Source organism: Saccoglossus kowalevskii, chromosome 8 (genome assembly GCF_978046115.1).
Source record: "Saccoglossus kowalevskii chromosome 8, keSacKowa6.1, whole genome shotgun sequence".
Classification (NCBI taxonomy): domain Eukaryota; kingdom Metazoa; phylum Hemichordata; class Enteropneusta; family Harrimaniidae; genus Saccoglossus; species Saccoglossus kowalevskii.
Window position 1 is genome coordinate 35075661 of NC_140648.1, and position 24863 is coordinate 35100523.

The 24863-nt window shown below is 36.0% G+C and overlaps 6 non-coding genes across 6 annotated transcripts; all 6 read right to left on the reverse strand.

The window, feature by feature from the left end:
• Positions 1-7678: 7678 nt before the first annotated feature.
• On the reverse strand, positions 7679-7805 carry TRNAL-CAA (transfer RNA leucine (anticodon CAA)). The gene is made up of 2 exons: positions 7768-7805; positions 7679-7724 (listed from the first exon to the last, which is right to left on the reverse strand). It is a non-coding gene; the product is annotated as a tRNA-Leu (tRNA).
• A 546-nt stretch (positions 7806-8351) lies between these two features.
• On the reverse strand, positions 8352-8478 carry TRNAL-CAA (transfer RNA leucine (anticodon CAA)). The gene is made up of 2 exons: positions 8441-8478; positions 8352-8397 (listed from the first exon to the last, which is right to left on the reverse strand). It is a non-coding gene; the product is annotated as a tRNA-Leu (tRNA).
• A 1219-nt stretch (positions 8479-9697) lies between these two features.
• TRNAL-CAA (transfer RNA leucine (anticodon CAA)) lies at positions 9698-9824 on the reverse strand. Its single transcript has 2 exons — positions 9787-9824; positions 9698-9743 (listed from the first exon to the last, which is right to left on the reverse strand). It is a non-coding gene; the product is annotated as a tRNA-Leu (tRNA).
• A 546-nt stretch (positions 9825-10370) lies between these two features.
• On the reverse strand, positions 10371-10497 carry TRNAL-CAA (transfer RNA leucine (anticodon CAA)). Its single transcript has 2 exons — positions 10460-10497; positions 10371-10416 (listed from the first exon to the last, which is right to left on the reverse strand). It is a non-coding gene; the product is annotated as a tRNA-Leu (tRNA).
• A 546-nt stretch (positions 10498-11043) lies between these two features.
• Positions 11044-11170, reverse strand: TRNAL-CAA (transfer RNA leucine (anticodon CAA)). The gene is made up of 2 exons: positions 11133-11170; positions 11044-11089 (listed from the first exon to the last, which is right to left on the reverse strand). It is a non-coding gene; the product is annotated as a tRNA-Leu (tRNA).
• Positions 11171-13798: 2628 nt separating this feature from the next.
• On the reverse strand, positions 13799-13925 carry TRNAL-CAA (transfer RNA leucine (anticodon CAA)). Its single transcript has 2 exons — positions 13888-13925; positions 13799-13844 (listed from the first exon to the last, which is right to left on the reverse strand). It is a non-coding gene; the product is annotated as a tRNA-Leu (tRNA).
• Between the last annotated feature and the right edge of the window lie 10938 nt (positions 13926-24863).

A 24863-nucleotide genomic window follows, 5' to 3' on the forward strand; every position in this document is an offset into this window, starting at 1 on the left:
TTCATCTTGACAGTAACTTAATTCTCGATATGTCGAGCGATTATGTGCTAGCTTCACAGACCGGTCAAATCTTTAATTTGATGACAATTTATTTCACACTTTCTGTTCAGTCTTCATAAATCTAAATGAAAATAAATGTCAATTTTGAATTACTGCTGTATCACTCGAAAAATAAAATGTCACACCAAGCCAAAACGTGCGTAAATCTGCAATGTTACCGAGAGTAAAGCAACATTGTCCGAAGTGGGATCCGAACAATGCCAACATTGGTGGACCAGAATAATCCCACAATTAACCATGAGATTAGGGCAAGGTGTCTATTCGTAAATCTTGATAGTAACTTAATTCTCGATATGTCGAGCGATTATGTGCTAGCTTCACAGACCGGTCAAATCTTTAATTTGATGACAATTTATTTCACACTTTCTGTTCAGTCTTCATAAATCTAAATGAAAATAAATGTCAATTTTGATTCACTGCTGTGTCACACGAAAAATAAAATGTCACACTAACCTAAAACGTGCGAAAGTCTGCAAAGTTACCGCGAGTAAAACTACAATGTCAGAATTGGGATTCGAACCCACGCCCACATTCGTGGACCAGAATACTCGCACATATAACCCTGAGATTAGGGCAAGGTGTTTAATCCTTGAGTCTGGCGCCTTAGACCGCTCGGCCATCCTGACATACATTTAATGTTAGATATATCGAACTTTTATGAGCTAGTAACATAGACCATTTAAATTTTGAATTTGATGAAAATAATTCGGCAATTTCTGTTCAGTATTTAAAATACTAAATAAAATAAATGTCAATTTTGAATTACTGCTGTATCACTCGAAAAATAAAATGTCACACCAAGCCAAAACGTGCGTAAATCTGCAATGTTACCGAGAGTAAAGCAACATTGTCCGAAGTGGGATCCGAACAATGCCAACATTGGTGGACCAGAATAATCCCACAATTAACCATGAGATTAGGGCAAGGTGTCTATTCGTAAATCTTGATAGTAACTTAATTCTTGATATGACGAGCGATTATGTGCTAGCTTCACAGACCGGTCAAATCTTTAATTTGATGACAATTTATTTCACAGTTTCTGTTCAGTCTTCATAAATCTAAATGAAAATAAATGTCAATTTTGATTCACTGCTGTGTCACACGAAAAATAAAATGTCACACTAACCTAAAACGTGCGAAAGTCTGCAAAGTTACCGCGAGTAAAACTACAATGTCAGAAGTGGGATTCGAACCCACGTCCGCAATCGTGGACCAGAATACTCGCACATATAACCCTGAGATTAGGGCAAGGTGTTTAATCCTTGAGTCTGGCGCATTAGACCGCTCGGCCATCCTGACATACATTTAATGTTAGATATATCGAACTTTTATGTGCTAGTAACATAGACCGTTTAAATCTTGAATTTGATGAAACTAATTCGGCAATTTCTATTCCGTATTTAAAAAACTAAATGAAATAAACGTCAATTTTGAATTACTGCTGTATCAACCGAAAAATAAAATGTCACACCAAGCCAAAACTTTCGTAAGTCTGCAAAGTTACCGAGAGTATAACAACATTGTCCGAAGTGGGATTCGAACAATGCCCATATTGGTGGACCAGAATAATCCCACAATTAACCATGAGATTAGGGCAAGGTGTCTATTCGTTCATCTTGACAGTAACTTAATTCTCGATATGTCGAGCGATTATGTGCTAGCTTCACAGACCGGTCAAATCTTTAATTTGATGACAATTTATTTCACACTTTCTGTTCAGTCTTCATAAATCTAAATGAAAATAAATGTCAATTTTGATTCACTGCTGTGTCACCCGAAAAATGAAAAGTCACACTAACCTAAAACGTGCGAGAGTCTGCAAAGTTACCGCGAGTAAAACTACAATGTCAGAAGTGGGATTCGAACCCACACCCACATTCGTGGACCAGAATACTCGCACATATAACCCTGAGATTAGGGCAAGGTGTTTAATCCTTGAGTCTGGCGCCTTAGACCGCTCGGCCATCCTGACATACATTTAATGTTAGATATATCGAACTTTTATGAGCTAGTAACATAGACCATTTAAATTTTGAATTTGATGAAAATAATTCGGCAATTTCTGTTCAGTATTTAAAAGACTAAATAAAATAAATGTCAATTTTGAATTACTGCTGTATCACTCGAAAAATAAAATGTCACACCAAGCCAAAACGTGCGTAAATCTGCAATGTTACCGAGAGTAAAGCAACATTGTCCGAAGTGGGATTCGAACAATGCCAACATTGGTGGACCAGAATAATCCCACAATTAACCATGAGATTAGGGCAAGGTGTCTATTCGTAAATCTTGATAGTAACTTAATTCTCGATATGTCGAGCGATTATGTGCTAGCTTCACAGACCGGTCAAATCTTTAATTTGATGACAATTTATTTCACACTTTCTGTTCAGTCTTCATAAATCTAAATGAAAATAAATGTCAATTTTGATTCACTCATGTGTCACACGAAAAATAAAATGTCACACTAACCTAAAACGTGCGAAAGTCTGCAAAGTTACCGCCAGTAAAACTACATTGTCAGAAGTGGGATTCGCACCCACGCCCACATTCGTGGACCAGAATACTCGAACATATAACCCTGAGATTAGGGCAAGGTGTTTAATCCTTGAGTCTGGCGCCTTAGACCGCTCGGCCATCCTGACATAAATTTAATGTTAGATATATCGAACTTTTATGTGCTAGTAACATAGACCGCTTAAATCTTGAATTTGATGAAAATAATTCGGCAATTTCTGTTCAGTATTTAAAAAACTAAATGAAATAAATGTCAATTTTGAATTACTGCTGTATCACTCGAAAAATAAAGTGTCACACCAAGCCAAAACGTGCGTAAATCTGCAATGTTACCGAGAGTAAAGCAACATTGTCCGAAGTGGGATTCGAACAATGCCAACATTGGTGGACCAGAATAATCCCACAATTAACCATGAGATTAGGGCAAGGTGTCTATTCGTAAATCTTGATAGTAACTTAATTCTCGATATGTCGAGCGATTATGTGCTAGCTTCACAGACCGGTCAAATCTTTAATTTGATGACAATTTATTTCACACTTTCTGTTCAGTCTTCATAAATCTAAATGAAAATAAATGTCAATTTTGATTCACTGCTATGTCACACGAAAAATAAAATGTCACACTAACCTAAAACGTGCGAGAGTCTGCAAAGTTACCGCGAGTAAAACTACATTGTCAGAAGTGGGATACGAACCCACGCCAACATTCGTGGACCAGAATACTCGCACATATGACCCTGAGATTAGGGCAAGGTGTTTAATCCTTGAGTCTGGCGCCTTAGACCGCTCGGCCATCCTGACATACATTTAATGTTAGATATATCGAACTTTTATGCGGTAGTAACATAGACCGCTTAAATCTTGAATTTGATGAAAATAATTCGGCAATTTCTGTTCAGTATTTAAAAAACTAAATGAAATAAATGTCAATTTTGAATTACTGCTGTATCACTCGAAAAATAAAGTGTCACACCAAGCCAAAACGTGCGTAAATCTGCAAAGTTACCGAGAGTAAAACAACATTGTCCGATGTGGGATTCGAACAATGTCCACATTGGTGGACCAGAATAATCCCACAATTAACCATGAGATTAGGGCAAGGTGTCTATTCGTCCATCTTGACAGTAACTTAATTCTCGATATGTCGAGCGATTATGTGCTAGCTTCACAGACCAGTCAAATCTTTAATTTGATGGAAAAACTATTCCAATCTTTCTGTTCAGTCTTTATAAATCTAAATGAACATAAATGTCAATTTGGAATCACTGCTGTGTCACACGAAAAATAAAATGTCACACTAACCTAAAACGTGTGAGACTCTGCAAAGTTACCACGAGTAAAACAACATTGTCCGAAGTGGGATTCGAACCCACGCCCACATTCGTGGACCAGAATACTCGCACGTATAACACTGAGATATGGGCAAGGTGGTTAATTCTTGAGTCTGGCGCCTTAGTCTGCTCGCACAATTAACCCTGAGATTTCGGTAAGGTGTCTATTCGTCCACCTTGACAGTAACTTAATTCTCGATATGTCGAGCGATTATGTGCTAGCTTCACAGACCGGTCAAATCTTTAATTTGATGAAAAATTATTCCACACTTTCTGTTCAGTCTTCATAAATCTAAATGAAAATAAATGTCAATTTTGAATCACTGCTGTGTCACACGAAAATTAAAATGTCATACTCACCTAAAACGTGCGAGAATCTGCAGAGTTACCGAGAGTAAAACAAAATTGTATAAGTGGGATTCGAACCAAGGCCCACATTCGTGGACCAGAATACTCGCACATATAACCCTGTGATTAGAGCAAGGTATTTAATCCTTGAGTCCGACGGCTTAGACCGCTACGCCATCCTGACATACATTTAATGGTGGATATATCGAACTTTTATGTGCCAGTAACATAGACCGTTTAAATCTTGAATTTGATGAAAATAATTCGGTAATTTCTGGTCAGTATTTAAAAAACTAAATTAAATAAATGTCAATTTTGAATTACTGCTGTATCACACGAAAAATAAAATGTCACACCAAGCCAAAACGTGCGCGAATCTGCAAAGTTACTGAGAGTAAAACAAAATTGTCAGGAATGGGATTCGAACACACGCCCACATTCGTGGACCAGAATACTCGCACATATAACCCTGAGATTAGGGCAAGGTGTTTAATCCTTGAGTCTGGCGCCTTAGACAGCTCGGCCATCCTGACATACATTTAATGTTAGATATATCGAACTTTTATGAGCTAGTAACATAGACCATTTAAATTTTGAATTTGATGAAAATAATTCGGCAATTTCTGTTCAGTATTTAAAAGACTAAATAAAATAAATGTCAATTTTGAATTACTGCTGTATCACTCGAAAAATAAAATGTCACACCAAGCCAAAACGTGCGTAAATCTGCAATGTTACCGAGAGTAAAGCAACATTGTCCGAAGTGGGATCCGAACAATGCCAACATTGGTGGACCAGAATAATCCCACAATTAACCATGAGATTAGGGCAAGGTGTCTATTCGTAAATCTTGATTGTAACTTAATTCTCGATATGTCGAGCGATTATGTGCTAGCTTCACAGACCGGTTAAATCTTTAATTTGATGACAATTTATTTCACACTTTCTGTTCAGTCTTCATAAATCTAAATGAAAATAAATGTCAATTTTGATTCACTGCTGTGTCACACGAAAAATAAAATGTCACACTAACCTAAAACGTGCGAAAGTCTGCAAAGTTACCGCGAGTAAAACTACAATGTCAGAAGTGGGATTCGAACCCACGTCCACAATCGTGGACCAGAATACTCGCACATATAACCCTGAGATTAGGGCAAGGTGTTTAATCCTTGAGTCTGGCGCATTAGACCGCTCGGCCATCCTGACATACATTTAATGTTAGATATATCGAACTTTTATGTGCTAGTAACATAGACCGTTTAAATCTTGAATTTGATGAAAATAATTCGGCAATTTCTATTCCGTATTTAAAAAACTAAATGAAATAAACGTCAATTTTGAATTACTGCTGTATCAACCGAAAAATAAAATGTCACACCAAGCCAAAACTTTCGTAAATCTGCAAAGTTACCGAGAGTATAACAACATTGTCCGAAGTGGGATTCGAACAATGCCCATATTGGTGGACCAGAATAATCCCTCAATTAACCATGAGATTAGGGCAAGGTGTCTATTCGTTCATCTTGACAGTAACTTAATTCTCGATATGTCGAGCGATTATGTGCTAGCTTCACAGACCGGTCAAATCTTTAATTTGATGACAATTTATTTCACACTTTCTGTTCAGTCTTCATAAATCTAAATGAAAATAAATGTCAATTTTGAATTACTGCTGTATCACTCGAAAAATAAAATGTCACACCAAGCCAAAACGTGCGTAAATCTGCAATGTTACCGAGAGTAAAGCAACATTGTCCGAAGTGGGATCCGAACAATGCCAACATTGGTGGACCAGAATAATCCCACAATTAACCATGAGATTAGGGCAAGGTGTCTATTCGTAAATCTTGATAGTAACTTAATTCTCGATATGTCGAGCGATTATGTGCTAGCTTCACAGACCGGTCAAATCTTTAATTTGATGACAATTTATTTCACACTTTCTGTTCAGTCTTCATAAATCTAAATGAAAATAAATGTCAATTTTGATTCACTGCTGTGTCACACGAAAAATAAAATGTCACACTAACCTAAAACGTGCGAAAGTCTGCAAAGTTACCGCGAGTAAAACTACAATGTCAGAAGTGGGATTCGAACCCACGTCCACAATCGTGGACCAGAATACTCGCACATATAACCCTGAGATTAGGGCAAGGTGTTTAATCCTTGAGTCTGGCGCATTAGACCGCTCGGCCATCCTGACATACATTTAATGTTAGATATATCGAACTTTTATGTGCTAGTAACATAGACCGTTTAAATCTTGAATTTGATGAAACTAATTCGGCAATTTCTATTCCGTATTTAAAAAACTAAATGAAATAAACGTCAATTTTGAATTACTGCTGTATCAACCGAAAAATAAAATGTCACACCAAGCCAAAACTTTCGTAAGTCTGCAAAGTTACCGAGAGAATAACAACATTGTCCGAAGTGGGATTCGAACAATGCCCATATTGGTGGACCAGAATAATCCCACAATTAACCATGAGATTAGGGCAAGGTGTCTATTCGTTCATCTTGACAGTAACTTAATTCTCGATATGTCGAGCGATTATGTGCTAGCTTCACAGACCGGTCAAATCTTTAATTTGATGACAATTTAATTCACACTTTCTGTTCAGTCTTCATAAATCTAAATGAAAATAAATGTCAATTTTGATTCACTGCTGTGTCACCCGAAAAATGAAATGTCACACTAACCTAAAACGTGCGAGAGTCTGCAAAGTTACCGCGAGTAAAACTACAATGTCAGAAGTGGGATTCGAACCCACACCCACATTCGTGGACCAGAATACTCGCACATATAACCCTGAGATTAGGGCAAGGTGTTTAATCCTTGAGTCTGGCGCCTTAGACCGCTCGGCCATCCTGACATACATTTAATGTTAGATATATCGAACTTTTATGAGCTAGTAACATAGACCATTTAAATTTTGAATTTGATGAAAATAATTCGGCAATTTCTGTTCAGTATTTAAAAGACTAAATAAAATAAATGTCAATTTTGAATTACTGCTGTATCACTCGAAAAATAAAATGTCACACCAAGCCAAAACGTGCGTAAATCTGCAATGTTACCGAGAGTAAAGCAACATTGTCCGAAGTGGGATCCGAACAATGCCAACATTGGTGGACCAGAATAATCCCACAATTAACCATGAGATTAGGGCAAGGTGTCTATTCGTAAATCTTGATAGTAACTTAATTCTTGATATGTCGAGCGATTATGTGCTAGCTTCACAGACCGGTCAAATCTTTAATTTGATGACAATTTATTTCACAGTTTCTGTTCAGTCTTCATAAATCTAAATGAAAATAAATGTCAATTTTGATTCACTGCTGAGTCACACGAAAAATAAAATGTCACACTAACCTAAAACGTGCGAAAGTCTGCAAAGTTACCGCGAGTAAAACTACAATGTCAGAAGTGGGATTCGAACCCACGCCCACATTCGTGGACCAGAATACTCGCACATATAACCCTGACATTAGGGCAAGGTGTTTAATCCTTGAGTCTGGCGCCTTAGACCGCTCGGCCATCCTGACATACATTTAATGTTAGATATATCGAACGTTTATGTGCTAGTAACATAGACCGTTTAAATCTTGAATTTGATGAAAATAATTCGGCAATTTCTGTTCAGTATTTAAAAGACTAAATAAAATAAATGTCAATTTTGAATTACTGCTGTATCACTCGAAAAATAAAATGTCACACCAAGCCAAAATGTGCGTAAATCTGCAATGTTACCGAGAGTAAAGCAACATTGTCCGAAGTGGGATCCGAACAATGCCAACATTGGTGGACCAGAATAATCCCACAATTAACCATGAGATTAGGGCAAGGTGTCTATTCGTAAATCATGATAGTAACTTAATTCTTGATATGTCGAGCGATTATGTGCTAGCTTCACAGACCGGTCAAATCTTTAATTTGATGACAATTTATTTCACACTTTCTGTTCAGTCTTCATAAATCTAAATGAAAATAAATGTCAATTTTGATTCACTGCTGTGTCACACGAAAAATAAAATGTCACACTAACCTAAAACGTGCGAAAGTCTGCAAAGTTACCGCGAGTAAAACTACAATGTCAGAAGTGGGATTCGAACCCACGCCCACATTCGTGGACCAGAATACTCGCACATATAACCCTGAGATTAGGGCAAGGTGTTTAATCCTTGAGTCTGGCGCCTTAGACCGCTCGGCCATCCTGACATACATTTAATGTTAGATATATCGACCTTTTATGAGCTAGTAACATAGACCATTTAAATTTTGAATTTGATGAAAATAATTCGGCAATTTCTGATCAGTATTTAAAAGACTAAATAAAATAAATGTCAATTTTGAATTACTGCTGTATCACTCGAAAAATAAAATGTCACACCAAGCCAAAACGTGCGTAAATCTGCAATGTTACCGAGAGTAAAGCAACATTGTCCGAAGTGGGATTCGAACAATGCCAACATTGGTGGACCAGAATAATCCCACAATTAACCATGAGATTAGGGCAAGGTGTCTATTCGTAAATCTTGATAGTAACTTAATTCTCGATATGTCGAGCGATTATGTGCTAGCTTCACAGACCGGTCAAATCTTTAATTTGATGACAATTTATTTCACAGTTTCTGTTCAGTCTTCATAAATCTAAATGAAAATAAATGTCAATTTTGATTCACTGCTGTGTCACACGAAAAATAAAATGTCACACTAACCTAAAACGTGCGAAAGTCTGCAAAGTTACCGCGAGTAAAACTACAATGTCAGAAGTGGGATTCGAACCCACGCCCACATTCGTGGACCAGAACACTCGCACATATAACCCTGACATTAGGGCAAGGTGTTTAATCCTTGAGTCTGGCGCATTAGACCGCTCGGCCATCCTGACATACATTTAATGTTAGATATATCGAACTTTTATGTGCTAGTAACATAGACCGTTTAAATCTTGAATTTGATGAAAATAATTCGGCAATTTCTATTCAGTATTTAAAAGACTAAATAAAATAAATGTCAATTTTGAATTACTGCTGTATCACTCGAAAAATAAAATGTCACACCAAGCCAAAACGTGCGTAAATCTGCAATGTTACCGAGAGTAAAGCAACATTGTCCGAAGTGGGATCCGAACAATGCCAACATTGGTGGACCAGAATAATCCCACAATTAACCATGAGATTAGGGCAAGGTGTCTATTCGTAAATCTTGATAGTAACTTAATTCTTGATATGTCGAGCGATTATGTGCTAGCTTCACAGACCGGTCAAATCTTTAATTTGATGACAATTTATTTCACAGTTTCTGTTCAGTCTTCATAAATCTAAATGAAAATAAATGTCAATTTTGATTCACTGCTGTGTCACACGAAAAATAAAATGTCACACTAACCTAAAACGTGCGAAAGTCTGCAAAGTTACCGCGAGTAAAACTACAATGTCAGAAGTGGGATTCGAACCCACGCCCACATTCGTGGACCAGAATACTCGCACATATAACCCTGACATTAGGGCAAGGTGTTTAATCCTTGAGTCTGGCGCCTTAGACCGCTCGGCCATCCTGACATACATTTAATGTTAGATATATCGAACGTTTATGTGCTAGTAACATAGACCGTTTAAATCTTGAATTTGATGAAAATAATTCGGCAATTTCTGTTCAGTATTTAAAAGACTAAATAAAATAAATGTCAATTTTGAATTACTGCTGTATCACTCGAAAAATAAAATGTCACACCAAGCCAAAATGTGCGTAAATCTGCAATGTTACCGAGAGTAAAGCAACATTGTCCGAAGTGGGATCCGAACAATGCCAACATTGGTGGACCAGAATAATCCCACAATTAACCATGAGATTAGGGCAAGGTGTCTATTCGTAAATCATGATAGTAACTTAATTCTTGATATGTCGAGCGATTATGTGCTAGCTTCACAGACCGGTCAAATCTTTAATTTGATGACAATTTATTTCACACTTTCTGTTCAGTCTTCATAAATCTAAATGAAAATAAATGTCAATTTTGATTCACTGCTGTGTCACACGAAAAATAAAATGTCACACTAACCTAAAACGTGCGAAAGTCTGCAAAGTTACCGCGAGTAAAACTACAATGTCAGAAGTGGGATTCGAACCCACGCCCACATTCGTGGACCAGAATACTCGCACATATAACCCTGAGATTAGGGCAAGGTGTTTAATCCTTGAGTCTGGCGCCTTAGACCGCTCGGCCATCCTGACATACATTTAATGTTAGATATATCGACCTTTTATGAGCTAGTAACATAGACCATTTAAATTTTGAATTTGATGAAAATAATTCGGCAATTTCTGATCAGTATTTAAAAGACTAAATAAAATAAATGTCAATTTTGAATTACTGCTGTATCACTCGAAAAATAAAATGTCACACCAAGCCAAAACGTGCGTAAATCTGCAATGTTACCGAGAGTAAAGCAACATTGTCCGAAGTGGGATTCGAACAATGCCAACATTGGTGGACCAGAATAATCCCACAATTAACCATGAGATTAGGGCAAGGTGTCTATTCGTAAATCTTGATAGTAACTTAATTCTCGATATGTCGAGCGATTATGTGCTAGCTTCACAGACCGGTCAAATCTTTAATTTGATGACAATTTATTTCACACTTTCTGTTCAGTCTTCATAAATCTAAATGAAAATAAATGTCAATTTTGATTCACTCATGTGTCACACGAAAAATAAAATGTCACACTAACCTAAAACGTGCGAAAGTCTGCAAAGTTACCGCCAGTAAAACTACATTGTCAGAAGTGGGATTCGAACCCACGCCCACATTCGTGGACCAGAATACTCGCACATATAACCCTGAGATTAGGGCAAGGTGTTTAATCCTTGAGTCTGGCGCCTTAGACCGCTCGGCCATCCTGACATACATTTAATGTTAGATATATCGAACTTTTATGCGGTAGTAACATAGACCGCTTAAATCTTGAATTTGATGAAAATAATTCGGCAATTTCTGTTCAGTATTTAAAAAACTAAATGAAATAAATGTCAATTTTGAATTACTGCTGTATCACTCGAAAAATAAAGTGTCTCACCAAGCCAAAACGTGCGTAAATCTGCAAAGTTACCGAGAGTAAAACAACATTGTCCGATGTGGGATTCGAACAACGCCAACATTGGTGGACCAGAATAATCCCACAATTAACCATGAGATTAGGGCAAGGTGTCTATTCGTCCATCTTGACAGTAACTTAATTCTCGATATGTCGAGCGATTATGTGCTAGCTTCACAGACCAGTCAAATCTTTAATTTGATGGAAAAATTATTCCAATCTTTCTGTTCAGTCTTTATAAATCTAAATGAACATAAATGTCAATTTTGAATCACTGCTGTGTCACACGAAAAATAAAATGTCACACTAACCTAAAACGTGTGAGACTCTGCAAAGTTACCACGAGTAAAACAACATTGTCCGAAGTGGGATTCGAACCCACGCCCACATTCGTGGACCAGAATACTCGCACGTATAACACTGAGATTTGGGCAAGGTGGTTAATCCTTGAGTCTGGCGCCTTAGTCTGCTCGCACAATTAACCCTGAGATTTCGGTAAGGTGTCTATTCGTCCACCTTGACAGTAACTTAATTCTCGATATGTCGAGCGATTATGTGCTAGCTTCACAGACCGGTCAAATCTTTAATTTGATGAAAAATTATTCCACACTTTCTGTTCAGTCTTCATAAATCTAAATGAAAATAAATGTCAATTTTGAATCACTGCTGTGTCACACGAAAATTAAAATGTCATACTCACCTAAAACGTGCGAGAGTCTGCAGAGTTACCGAGAGTAAAACAAAATTGTCCAAAGTGGGATTCGAACCAAGGCCCACATTCGTGGACCAGAATACTCGCACATATAACCCTGTGATTAAAGCAAGGTATTTAATCCTTGAGTCCGACGGCTTAGACCGCTACGCCATCCTGACAAAGATTTAATGGTGGATATATCGAACTTTTATGTGCCAGTAACATAGACCGTTTAAATCTTGAATTTGATGAAAATAATTCGGTAATTTCTGGTCAGTATTTAAAAAACTAAATTAAATAAATGTCAATTTTGAATTACTGCTGTATCACACGAAAAATAAAATGTCACACCAAGCCAAAACGTGCGCGAATCTGCAAAGTTACTGAGAGTAAAACAAAATTGTCAGGAGTGGGATTCGAACACACGCCCACATTCGTGGACCAGAATACTCGCACATATAACCCTGAGATTAGTGCAAGGTATTTAATCCTTGAGTCTGACGCCTTAGATGCTCGGCCATCCTGACATACATTTAATGTTAGATATATCGAGCTTTTATGTGCTAGTAACATAGACCGTTTAAATCTCGAATTTGATGAAAATAATTCGGCAATTTCTGTTCAATTTTTAAAAAACAAAATGAAATAAATGTCAATTTTGAATTACTGCTGTATCACACGAAAAATAAAATGTCACACCAAGCCAAAACGTGCGTAAATATGCAAAGTTACCGAGAGTAAAACAACATTGTGCGATGTCTGATTCGCACAATGCCCACATTGGTGGACCAGAATAATCCCACAATTAACCATGAGATTAGGGCAAGGTGTCTATTCGTCCATCTTGACAGTAACTTAATCCTCGATATGTCGAGCGAGTATGTGTTAGCTTCTCAGACCGGTCAAATCTTTAATTTGATGAAAAATTATTCCACACTTTCTTTTCAGTCTTCACAAATCTAAATGAAACTAAATGTCAATTTTCAATCACTGCTGTGTCACACGACAAATAAAATGTCATACAAACCTAAAACGTGCGAGCGTCTGCAAAGTTACCGAGAGTAAAACAAAATTGTCCACAGTGGGATTCGAACAAAGGCCCACATTCGTGGACCAGAATACTCGTACATATAACCCTGAGATTAGAGCAAGGTATTTAATCCTTGAATCCGACGGCTTAGACCGCTACGCCATCCTGACATACATTTAATGTTAGATATATCGAGCTTCTATGTTCTAGTAACATAGACCGTTTAAATCTTGAATTGGATGAATATAATTCGGCAATTTCTGTTCAATATTTAAAAAATGAAATGAAATAAATGTCAATTTTGAATTACTGCTGTATCACTCAAGAAATAAAATGTCACACTAAGCCAAAACGTGCGCAAATCTGCAAAGTTACGGAGAGTAAAACAACATTGTCCGAAGAGGGATTCGCACCGACGCCCACATTCGTGGACAGAATAATCCCACAATTAACCCTGAGATTAGGGCAAGGCGTCTATTCGTCCATCTTTACAGTAAATTAATGCTCAATATGTCGAGCAATTATGTGTAGCTTCACAGACCGGTCAAACCTTTAATTTGATGAAACATTATTCCACACTTTCTGTTCAATCTTTATAAATCTAAATGAAAATAATGTCAATTTTGAATCACTGCTGTGTCACACGAAAAATAAAATGTCATACTAACCTAAAACGTGCGAGAGTCTGCAAAGTTACCGCGAGTAAAACTACATTGTCAGGAGTGGGATTCGAACCCACGCCCACATTCGTGGACCAGAATACTCGTACATATAACACTGAGATTACGGCAAGGTGTTTAATCCTTGAGTCTGGCGCCTTAGACCGCTCGGCCATCCTGACATACATTTAATGTGAGATATATCGAACTTTTATGTGCCAGTAACATAGACCGTTTAAATCTTGAATTTGATGAAAATAATTCGGTAATTTCTGGTCAGTATTTAAAAAACTAAATTAAATAAATTTCAATTTTTAATTACTGCTGTATCTCACTTAATCCTTGATATGTCGAGCGATTATGTGCTAGCTTCACAGACCGGTCAAATCTTTAATTTGATGAAAAATTATTCCACACTTTCTGTTCAGTCTTCATAAATCTAAATGAAAATAAATGTCAATTTTGAATCACTGCTGTGTCACACGAAAACTAAAATGTCATACTCACCTAAAACGTGCGAGAGTCTGCAGAGTTACCGAGAGTAAAACTACATTGTCAGAAGTGGCATTCGAATCCACGCCCACATTCGTGGACCAGAATACTCGCACATATAACACTGAGATTTGGGCAAGGTATTTAATCCGTTAATCCAGAATACTCGCACATATAACCCTGAGATTAGGAAAAGGTGTTTAATCCTTGAGACTGGCGCCTTAGACCGCTCGGTCATCCTGACATACATTTAATGTTAGATATATCGAACTTTTATGTGCTAGTAACATAGACCGTTTAAATCTTGAATTTGATGAAAATAATTCGGCAATTTCTGTTCAGTATTTGAAAAACAAAACAAAACGAAATAAATGTCAATTTTGAACAAGTCATTGTCAATGACACGTCCCCGTTCCGTTCATATTTGAGTGACATATACATTCAAAGCAGATCATGACCGAAATGCACCTGCATATGTAGAACACATTGTGCTAAATCTGAACAAAATCCATCCATGCATGACTGAGATCCGGTTCTGGAATTGTGAAAATACGTGATTTTGATGCATTTTCGGCCTTAAAATGGCCACCATTCCGCTATTGTTAAGCAGATCATAAAACAAATGCACATATCTATTTGTGACATGATGTACCATGTGTGTGTGAAGTTTGAACTTGATCAATCCAGACATGTCTTGGATACGGATCCAGAACTGAATTCTTTAACAAAATGGCCGCCAGTCGGCCATTTCGAACTTGATCCGAAAAAAAAAGACGTGCATCAAGGTCCTATTATGTTTAATGTATGTACCAAATTTGAACAAAATCCATCCATGCATAACTGAGATATGGGTCCGGAATGGTGAAAATGTGCGATTTCAATGCATTTTTGGCCTTAAAGCGGCCATCATTCCGCTATTGTTAAGCAGATCATAAAACAAATGCACATATCTATTTGTGACATGATGTACCATGTGTGTGTGAAGTTTGAACTTGATCAATCCAGACATGTCTTGGATACGGATCCAGAACTGAATTCTTTAAAACAAAATGGCCGACAGTCAGCTATTTCGAACTTGATCCGAAAAAAAAATGACGTGCATCAAGGTCCTATTATGTTTAATGTATGTACCAAATTTGTATGAAATCCGTCCATGCATAACTGAGGTCCGGGTCCGGAATGGTGAAAATGTGCGATTTCAATGCATTTTCGGCCTTAAAGCGGCCGCCATTTGGCTATCGTTAATGAGATCATGAAACAAATGCACATACATATTTGTGACATGATGTACCTTGTGTGTGTGAAGTTTAAACTCGATCAATCCAAGCATGTCTCAGATACGGATCCAGAACTGAATTCTTTAAAACAAAATGGCCGCCAGTCGGCCATTTCGAACCCGATCCAAAAAAAAATGACGTGCATCAAGGTCCTATTATGTTTAATGTATGTACCAAATTTGAACAAAATCCGTCCATGCATAACTGAGATCCGGGTCCGGAATGGTGAAAATGTGCGATTTTGATGCATTTTCGGCCTTAAAATGGCCGCTATTCGGCTATCGTTAATCGGATCATGAAAAAAATGCATGTGCATATGTCCCATATAATGTGTGATGTATGAGTGAAGTTTGAACTTAATCGGTCCATGCATGTTCGAGATACAGGTGATCACGGACGGACGCACGGACGCATGGACGGACGGACGCACGGACGCACGGACGCACACAGGGCAAAACATAAGTCCCCGTTTTCGGACTGCGTCCGAACGGGGACCAATTACTGCTGTATCACACGAGAAATAAAATGCCAGACAAGCCAAAACGTGCGTAAATCTGCAAAGTTACCGAGAGTAAGACAACATTGTCCGAAGTGGGATTCGAACCCGCGCCCACATTCGTGGACCAGAATAATCCCACAATTAACCCTGAGATAGGGCAAGTTGTCTATTCGTCCATCTTTACAGTAAATTAATGCTCAATATGTCGAGCAATTATGTGTAGCTTCACAGACAGGTCAAACCTTTAATTTGATGAAAAATTATTCCACACTTTCTGTTCAATCTTCATAAATCTAAATGAAAATAAATGTCAATTTTGAATCACTGCTGTGTCACACGAAAAATAAAATGTCATACTAACCTAAAACGTGCGAGAGTCTGCAAAGTTACCGCGAGTAAAACTACATTGTCAGGAATGGGATTCGAACCCACGCCCACATTCGTGGACCAGAATACTCGCACATATAACGCTGAGATTACGGCAAGGTGTTTAATCCTTGAGTCTGGCGCCTTAGACCGCTCGGCCATCCTGACATACATTTAATGTGAGATATATCGAACTTTTATGTGCCAGTAACATAGACCGTTTAAATCTTGAATTTGATGAAAATAATTCGGTAATTTCTGGTCAGTATTTAAAAAACTAAATTAAATAAATTTCAATTTTTAATTACTGCTGTATCACACTTAATCCTTGATATGTCGAGCGATTATGTGCTAGCTTCACAGACCGGTCAAATCTTTAATTTGATGAAAAATTATTCCACACTTTCTGTTCAGTCTTCATAAATCTAAATGAAAATAAATGTCAATTTTGAATCACTGCTGTGTCACACGAAAACTAAAATGTCATACTCACCTAAAACGTGCGAGAGTCTGCAGAGTTACCGAGAGTAAAACTACATTGTCAGAAGTGGCATTCGAATCCACGCCCACATTCGTGGACCAGAATACTCGCACATATAACACTGAGATTTGGGCAAGGTCTGAAAATTCATAGTTAATATCCAAGTGTTGTTGCTCAAAAATTAGCTTCGATCATTTATCAATAAGAGAAAAAAGTAGTAATCTCCACTTAGATCATGTGAGAACAACCTTGTTCTGAAATACAACCCGGTTACTAAGTAAATGCCAACAGTTTTCAACATAGAAACAGTCCTTTCCAGGCTAATTGTTTGGACCAAATAAATGTAGAATGTTTAGAACAATAAAAGAATACTTTCTAAGTACTTGTGAACAAAGAATTCTGAATGAAAACTGCCTTGTAACAATGGACATGCAGAGGCAAAGAGAAGTATAACAATAGATAACTGATTAAAGAGATCAATGAGAAATGATGTACATACCTGAGATCATCATCCACTGTTGAAGTAAAAGAATCTGATGTTGATGAAACACTTTTATGTGCCTTCTTTGCTACTGAACTGGGTTCTAATAATAATTAAGATAATGGAACTGAAAAAGAAATAAGTAAACTGGATAAGTAAACATTTCCCATACTGTCCCATGTCAGGACAGTGTAGAATATGAACAATGACCACTAACCTGAATGACTTCTACCATACTGTGGATGCTCTGTTGTTACTTTGATTTTTGGTTTTTCCTTGGCAAGAAACTTATGATTCAATAAATCTGTGGCAGTGGCACGCTTCTCAGGATCAATTCTAAAACACCTATAGGTTAAATTATACGTCTTAAACATGGCCATCTTTGGATTTGTCTTCTTGTATTCAAGATACAGCAAACTATAATATCTACAATCCTACCCAATATATAACAAGTAATTGTCATTGTCGATTATATGATATGCATTTGGTGCTGGTGCTGGTGGTGTCGGCAAAGCGTGATGCCATACAGACATATTTGTCCACTTATTGATTAATAAGCTATATGTTTATTCATCACCGATTTGTATTAACTTTCATATTTATTTGTTTAGTTATTTATTAATTTGGTTAGTTAATCTTCATATTAATATACTTATTTTTGGCTCTCTACTATATACATTATAATTTACTTCCAATGTATATAGGAAATCAGACTAGACTAGCAATAAGCTATTTTCTGATTTCCTTTTTACCCAATATATATATGTATTTTTCTTACCATTTGTTTTTCTTCGTATTTGTTTTTCTGTATGGCTTACTTTTGTTATATTTTTTTCAGTGTTTCTTATTGTTATTATTATTATTGGGTAAATAAATAAATATTATTATTATTTGTTAACCTTTTCACCACCAGTTTCCTCTTTTCTTCACAAAATAGTCCTGTTTATAGCACTTCGCTTCAGAAGATTGGGACAAAAATAGCCAAATTTTTTAAGTAAAAACTGAAAATGTACTCAAATTTCATCTATTGGCCCCAAAATTAGGGTTCATTTCCAGAAATATTGAAGAATGTGTAACCATGACTTCTGTTGAGTTGCGCCAATGGGTATTAGACCCACGGGGTTAATTTGTTGTCCTCAAAGGAGGATATTAGTGTAGGTAGGCCACACATGATTGGGTTAAAATCACCTAGAGTAGTTCATTTTGTATTGTGAATGAGCCCTTTATTTTTATTATTTAGTCAGCATTGAGTTGTATTAACCGGCGTGTTTTGTTTTGAAAGTTTTTCTGGTGTCAAGGATAATTTGCAGAATTTATGTTGGTGACCTAGTTTTTGAGTTATTATATTTGTCTTGTATGTATAATCCTAGGAGTAAGCAGTATTTCTTTTGTTCGTTAACATGCTAATTTTCCCGTGTTTTAAAATATATGAGTGCGTTCTACTTTGACGCAGTATGGGCTGAACGGCGTGACTTTTGTTGCCAAGTTGGTCTTGGAAAGTTACTATGTGAGTGACGTCATGATTTCAACATGCGTAGGGCATGACCAGCTGATTTTTGTAGAGGGTTTTGCTGCGCACCGCTTATGATTTATTGTATTGTGCCAGCGTGTTGTTTTCTTTGCCCCATAGGTTGTATTATTTTATAGTACTATTATAATTTTAGATGATATAAATTTCGTAGTTAGGGTTTATATATTTAGAGTTGCAGGGATTTTAGATTGGTCCCCCGGCCTTCTTGCAATAATATGCAAATTAGCAATTATCTCAACTTTTTTTTAGAGCACATCCCAGAAATTTAAAAAAAAAAATAGCTCCTAGACGCTTTGACCTTTTGTTTTGAAATTTTCACAAATGATTGACAATGTGTTTATCTTCAAAACACCGTCGGGACATTGTTTTTGGTTGAACAGTGTTACAACAATCGTACAGACAACTAGCCTGGGTGTTAATTTATGCATAAACTTGAAGTAGTGAAATTTGGGCTGCTGCCCTGCAAAATTGACAACTGGTTGACAGTTTTCAAGACGGCGATTTCTTCATAGTAAACAGATGTACCCATAAACCAATTTTGACAGGAAACAGAAGCATGGTTTAGGAGCTAATTTTTTTTAAATCACTTTTGACCAAAAAAGCACATTTTTGTGCATATTTCAAACTACAGTGTCCATAAAAAAAATACTAAAATTTTTTTAAAATTCATATAATAAGCTTTCTGAAAATATATAGTTTTGTGGACAAGGGAGGTCATCTTGGTTTCCTAATTAACCAATTAAAATACCTGTCAGGTAAACTGCATCTCTACCTTAACAGCTTACTTATTGAACCAACACAAAAATTAGCATACCTATAAGCAAAGGGGTATATTCATAGATATTTGAAGGCGGGTAATTTAACTGAATTTGATTATCTACCCCAAATTATACAAAACAAAAACTAAAATTTTGCAGTGCTTGATGGGTAAAAACCAGGCTAGACTATGCCCTGGTTTGTTTGATTACAAGCTACATTAAGAGCAAACATAAACTCAAGGTCTAACACGTATCTCTACACCCAAAACAGACTTTTGACATGTTCTTACTTTTTTATTCAATATACCACAACCCCTCTATACAGGATTGAGCTAGGGACTGTGAATATACTCAAGTCGCAAATTATTCTGTATTGTTGCATTTTAATTCTTTATACTGGTACCCTAAAATGACAGATATATAAAGCCGACTATTTAGTGATTAGTCACCTTAGATTGTTTAAACATAAACAAAAAAGGTAAAACATTAGAGACAAAAACACCTCAAAAGCACAACAAAACTATAAATATCATAGTAATACATTGACAGAAAGGTGAAGGGAATATTGTACTTCATAATAATAATAGTCTTTATTGAAGTCGTATCCTAAAAATGGACATAGATCTAAGTACAATAAAGCATGGTTGTCATTCCATGTTAGAAACATTCAGAATAAAAAAAGAAGATACATTCATTTTGTTGTGTTGTTTGGCATTTAGGAGGTGGGTGGGAGACAATAATGTTTTTTGGAAAAACATGTACCGAAAATAATTGACACCAGAGACCACAACATTTCTCAGCATACCTTGCAGATTATACATCTTACCATTATTTTGTGGTGAAACAGTCATTTCTATGTATTTTGTTTTACTACTGGGCGCTCATGAGTATAATCCCCACATAATACAGATATTGATGTCAACGTAGCTTGGAAAAGTAAGATATTTTACGGGTTTGAGTGATTAGTAAACAATGGCTACAGCGTTTACCAGTACTGTGAATCTTTAAAGTAGTTCCCTTTCACTTAGCGAGATTTATTTTCAACATAATATTTCAAGAAATATATTCGGTCTTATGTATAGAATAGAATAGAATATCGCTTTATTACAACGTTAAAGAAAATTTGACAATTCTTTTTTGGTTTCTACACATGTAGAAGGTAATAAAGTTAAAAACAAACAAAACAAAAAGTGTGACAAACAAACAAGAAAAAGTAAACTACTGTGGTAATATTATTTGCTCTCTTATTGTATACGCTGTTTTGATATATTTAATTAACCCCAGTAATTGTTGTCTAGTATGGGCATTCATAATACATATAAATTTGTCCTTTTTTTTGATACCATTGATGTTATCAAACAAGGAATATAATTCCTGTCTTTCAGATTCATAAAGTACACATTCTGTGATAAAGTGCACTTCATCCTCTATGACTTGGCACTTTCTGCATTTTCTGTCCTCAATATTTGTTTTTGGTCGTGTATGTCTACCTGTTTCTATATGTAATTTGTGGCTGCTCAGTCTGAATTTGCTTAGAATTCTGATTGCCTGTCTATCATTAAGCTGATCTATGTATACTTCTTGTTTTATATCATTTTTGAAAAGCTGATATGTTCTGAGTTTTGAATCAGCCCTTTGCATGTCCTTCTTCCAGATATCAAGACAGTGACTTGCTGAGATTTTTTGAAAGTTTAGCTTTGTGACATCTTGATTAATACTGTATTCCTTTTTAATTTTTGTTAGTCTTGACAGCCAGTGATCATTCTGGGTGTGATTCTGCATTTCAATCAATCCATTGTATGCAATATTGTCTTCCTTTAATGAAATCAAGTGTTTGAAATATGTAAATGACTTATAGTGTAAATAATAGACAAGTGGCAATCTACCAGAATCCATTCTAACTGCTATATTGCTTGTGTTGTTGTTAATATTTAAAACATGTCTACAAAATTTGAGGTGAAATTTTTCAGTACATGTTGTATCCCATTTTTTATTTGTGCACAAGCCCCACATCTCTCCTGCATATGTCAAAATTGGAATTTGTGTGGTTTCAAAAAGTTTGGTTTTAATTGAATTGTTGTTATCAGCATTCAAGATTGATGTTTGTGCTTTTTCTGCTCTTCTGGCTTTCTCAGCAAGTCTGGTCATTGTGGAATCCATTGAGCCATTGGTGTTAAAGTTGACACCAAGGTAGGTGTAGTTTGTGACTTTTTCAATGGGTTCTGTTCCACACATTATGTTAAGTTTTTCTGTATTGTATCCATTCTTTGTAAATATCATTGATTTTGTTTTTTTCACGTTTATTTGCAGTCCCCATTTGTTTGCATAGCTATGCAGGCCCTCCATGGAGGTTTGTAGACCTTCTTGACTTTCTGACATGATGACAATGTCATCTGCATATAATAAACATGGTATTAACTTGTTATTAAGCTGTGGAGGAAAGTTGTTTTGGTTGTTTAGTTCATCAATTAAATCATTTATGTAGATGTTAAAAAGTGTGGGACTTAATGGACATCCCTGCCTAACACCATTTTCCAGGTTGAATCTTGGTGTTATTTTCTTGCATAGTTAACTGCACACTATGTGTTCTGATACATATGTTTAACTGCACACTGTGTGTTCTGATACATATGTTTAACTGCACACTGTGTGTTCTGATACATATGTTTAACTGCACACTGTGTGTTCTGATACATATGTTTAACTGCACACTGTGTGTTCTGATACATATGTTTAACTGCACACTGTGTGTTCTGATACATATGTTTAACTGCACACTGTGTGTTCTGATACATATGTTTAACTGCACACTGTGTGTTCTGATACATATGTTTAACTGCACACTGTGTGTTCTGATACATATGTTTAACTGCACACTGTGTGTTCTGATACATATGTTTAACTGCACACTGTGTGTTCTGATACATATGTTTAACTGCACACTGTGTGTTCTGATACATATGTTTAACTGCACACTGTGTGTTCTGATACATATGTTTAACTGCACACTGTGTGTTCTGATACATATGTTTAACTGCACACTGTGTGTTCTGATACATATGTTTGATGACCTTGTATATTGTTTGTTTGCAGCTTGTACATAAGTCCTTCTGTTCAGACAGTGTCAAAACATTTCTTATGATCTATAAAACTGCAGTAAAGCTTTTTGCTGTTTGTTTGATACTTTTTGATAACTGTGTGTAATGTTAAAATGTGGTCTGTTGTTCTATGGTTCGAACGAAATCCTCCTTGATTTGGGTGAATGATGTTGTTTTCTTCTAGGTACATAACTAACCTGTTATTATCCAATATGCAGATGACCTTGCACTTATTTCAGAAACGGAAGACGGCCTACAAAGCTGTCTGAACAAATTAAATGACTATTGTATAAATTGGAATTTAGAAGTAAACGTAAAGAAAACTAAAGTCATGGTATTTAATTGCAGCAACAGACTGATTAAAAACATGAATTTTAAAATCAACAACCAAGACATAACAGCTGTTAGCGAGTTTTGCTATTTAGGGGCAATATTTACTCCAAATGGGAAATTTAAAACAAACTTATATATGTTAAAAAATAAATCAATGAATGCTCTTTTCAGCATCAGACAAACAGTCTTAAACCACAAAATAATCTCACCAGCACTTAGTTTGAAAATTTTCGACCAATTAATTTCACCTATACTCATGTATGGTGCAGAAATCTGGGCCAATGACATCACAACTGACAGTAACAGTTTAGAGCAAGTTTGCAGTCATTTTTACAGGTTTATCCTAGGAGTGAGTAAAATGACGCCAATTAGTGGTTTGAAAGCAGAACTTGGTAGGTTACCAGTAAAATTAAAAATTAATTTGGCTCAAATTAAATACTGCCATAGACTATATAGTCTGCCAGATAATCACATTTTAAAATTAGCCCTGGATGAAATGATGAAAATTAATTCAAACTGGGTAAGGACTATTAATGCTACACTGGGACATGATCTAATTAAAATAAAAAATGATCACAATATGGAAAATTGGAATCAAATACTAAAAAAAGTAAAACTCTGACTATCTGAGATTTATATTCAAAGATGGAGAGAAGAACTAAATTTCAGTGAAACCAATGAAAATAGGGGAACAAAACTGAGAACATACAAACTATTCAAAGTAAGCTATAATATGGAAAATTATTTGCAAAACATTTCAAATTTCAGCCTCAGGAAAATGCTTTCAAAATTCCGTCTGAGTGACCACAACTTAGAAATAGAATTAGGTAGAAGAACAAAGCCCAAAATAGAATTAGAAAATATACACTGTAATAAATGTAACACTAAAGCATTAGGAGATGAAAAACATTTCCTGCTATTTTGTACTGGCTATATAGAACAAAGAAAAAAACTGTTTGATGAGTGTGCAATAAATATTTACACAATGGATGTGAATTCCATATTTAAAAAGATTATGGAGAATAATATAGCTTTAGCAAAATACTTAAAGAGCACAATTTTTAAAACCACAGAAAGTAATTAATTTATTTTTTTCTTTTATTTTACTAACATTTTATTTTTATCTCTTATGTATTGTATGTATTTATGTTCCTTACCATACAAAAACCCTCTGAAGGTTTTTAGTAGTATAATAAAGTTATTATTATTATTATTAATTGTGGCATTAAATAATTTTCCAATACAACTACCCACAGATACTCCTCTGTAATTATTTGCATCAAAGCGATCCCCTTGTTTGTGTATAGGAGTTAATAAGCTTATATTCCAACTGTCTGGATACTGTCCTGTTTGTAATATGTGGTTGAATAGCTTCTTCAGTGCTCTTTTTATCTGCGAGTTACTGTGTTTTAGCATCTCTGCTGGTATGCCATCAATTCCACATGCTTTGTTGTTCTTTAGTCTCTTCATAGAACTGATTATTTCTTTATCTGTAATTTCATGATTTAAAAACTGGTTTTCTTGATTACTGTGTTCTATGTCTTCCAGCTTTTTAATTATCTCTTCTTCCTGATCTTTTGTAGTGACTTTGTTTTTGCTAACTTCTTTAAAGTATGTACGTGTGTGGCATTTTTGTGGGTTCAGCAGGTGACCGTAACAAAACTCTTGGGCAATTGCTAAATTGAAAACATAATATTCAACTTCAACCCAGCTGATGTAATCTTATAGATGCTCAGGTTGGAACTCAGTGCAGGTGTCCCAACTTTGTTTGAGCTTCTGCTGTGAACAATTTCCCAAGCCCAAG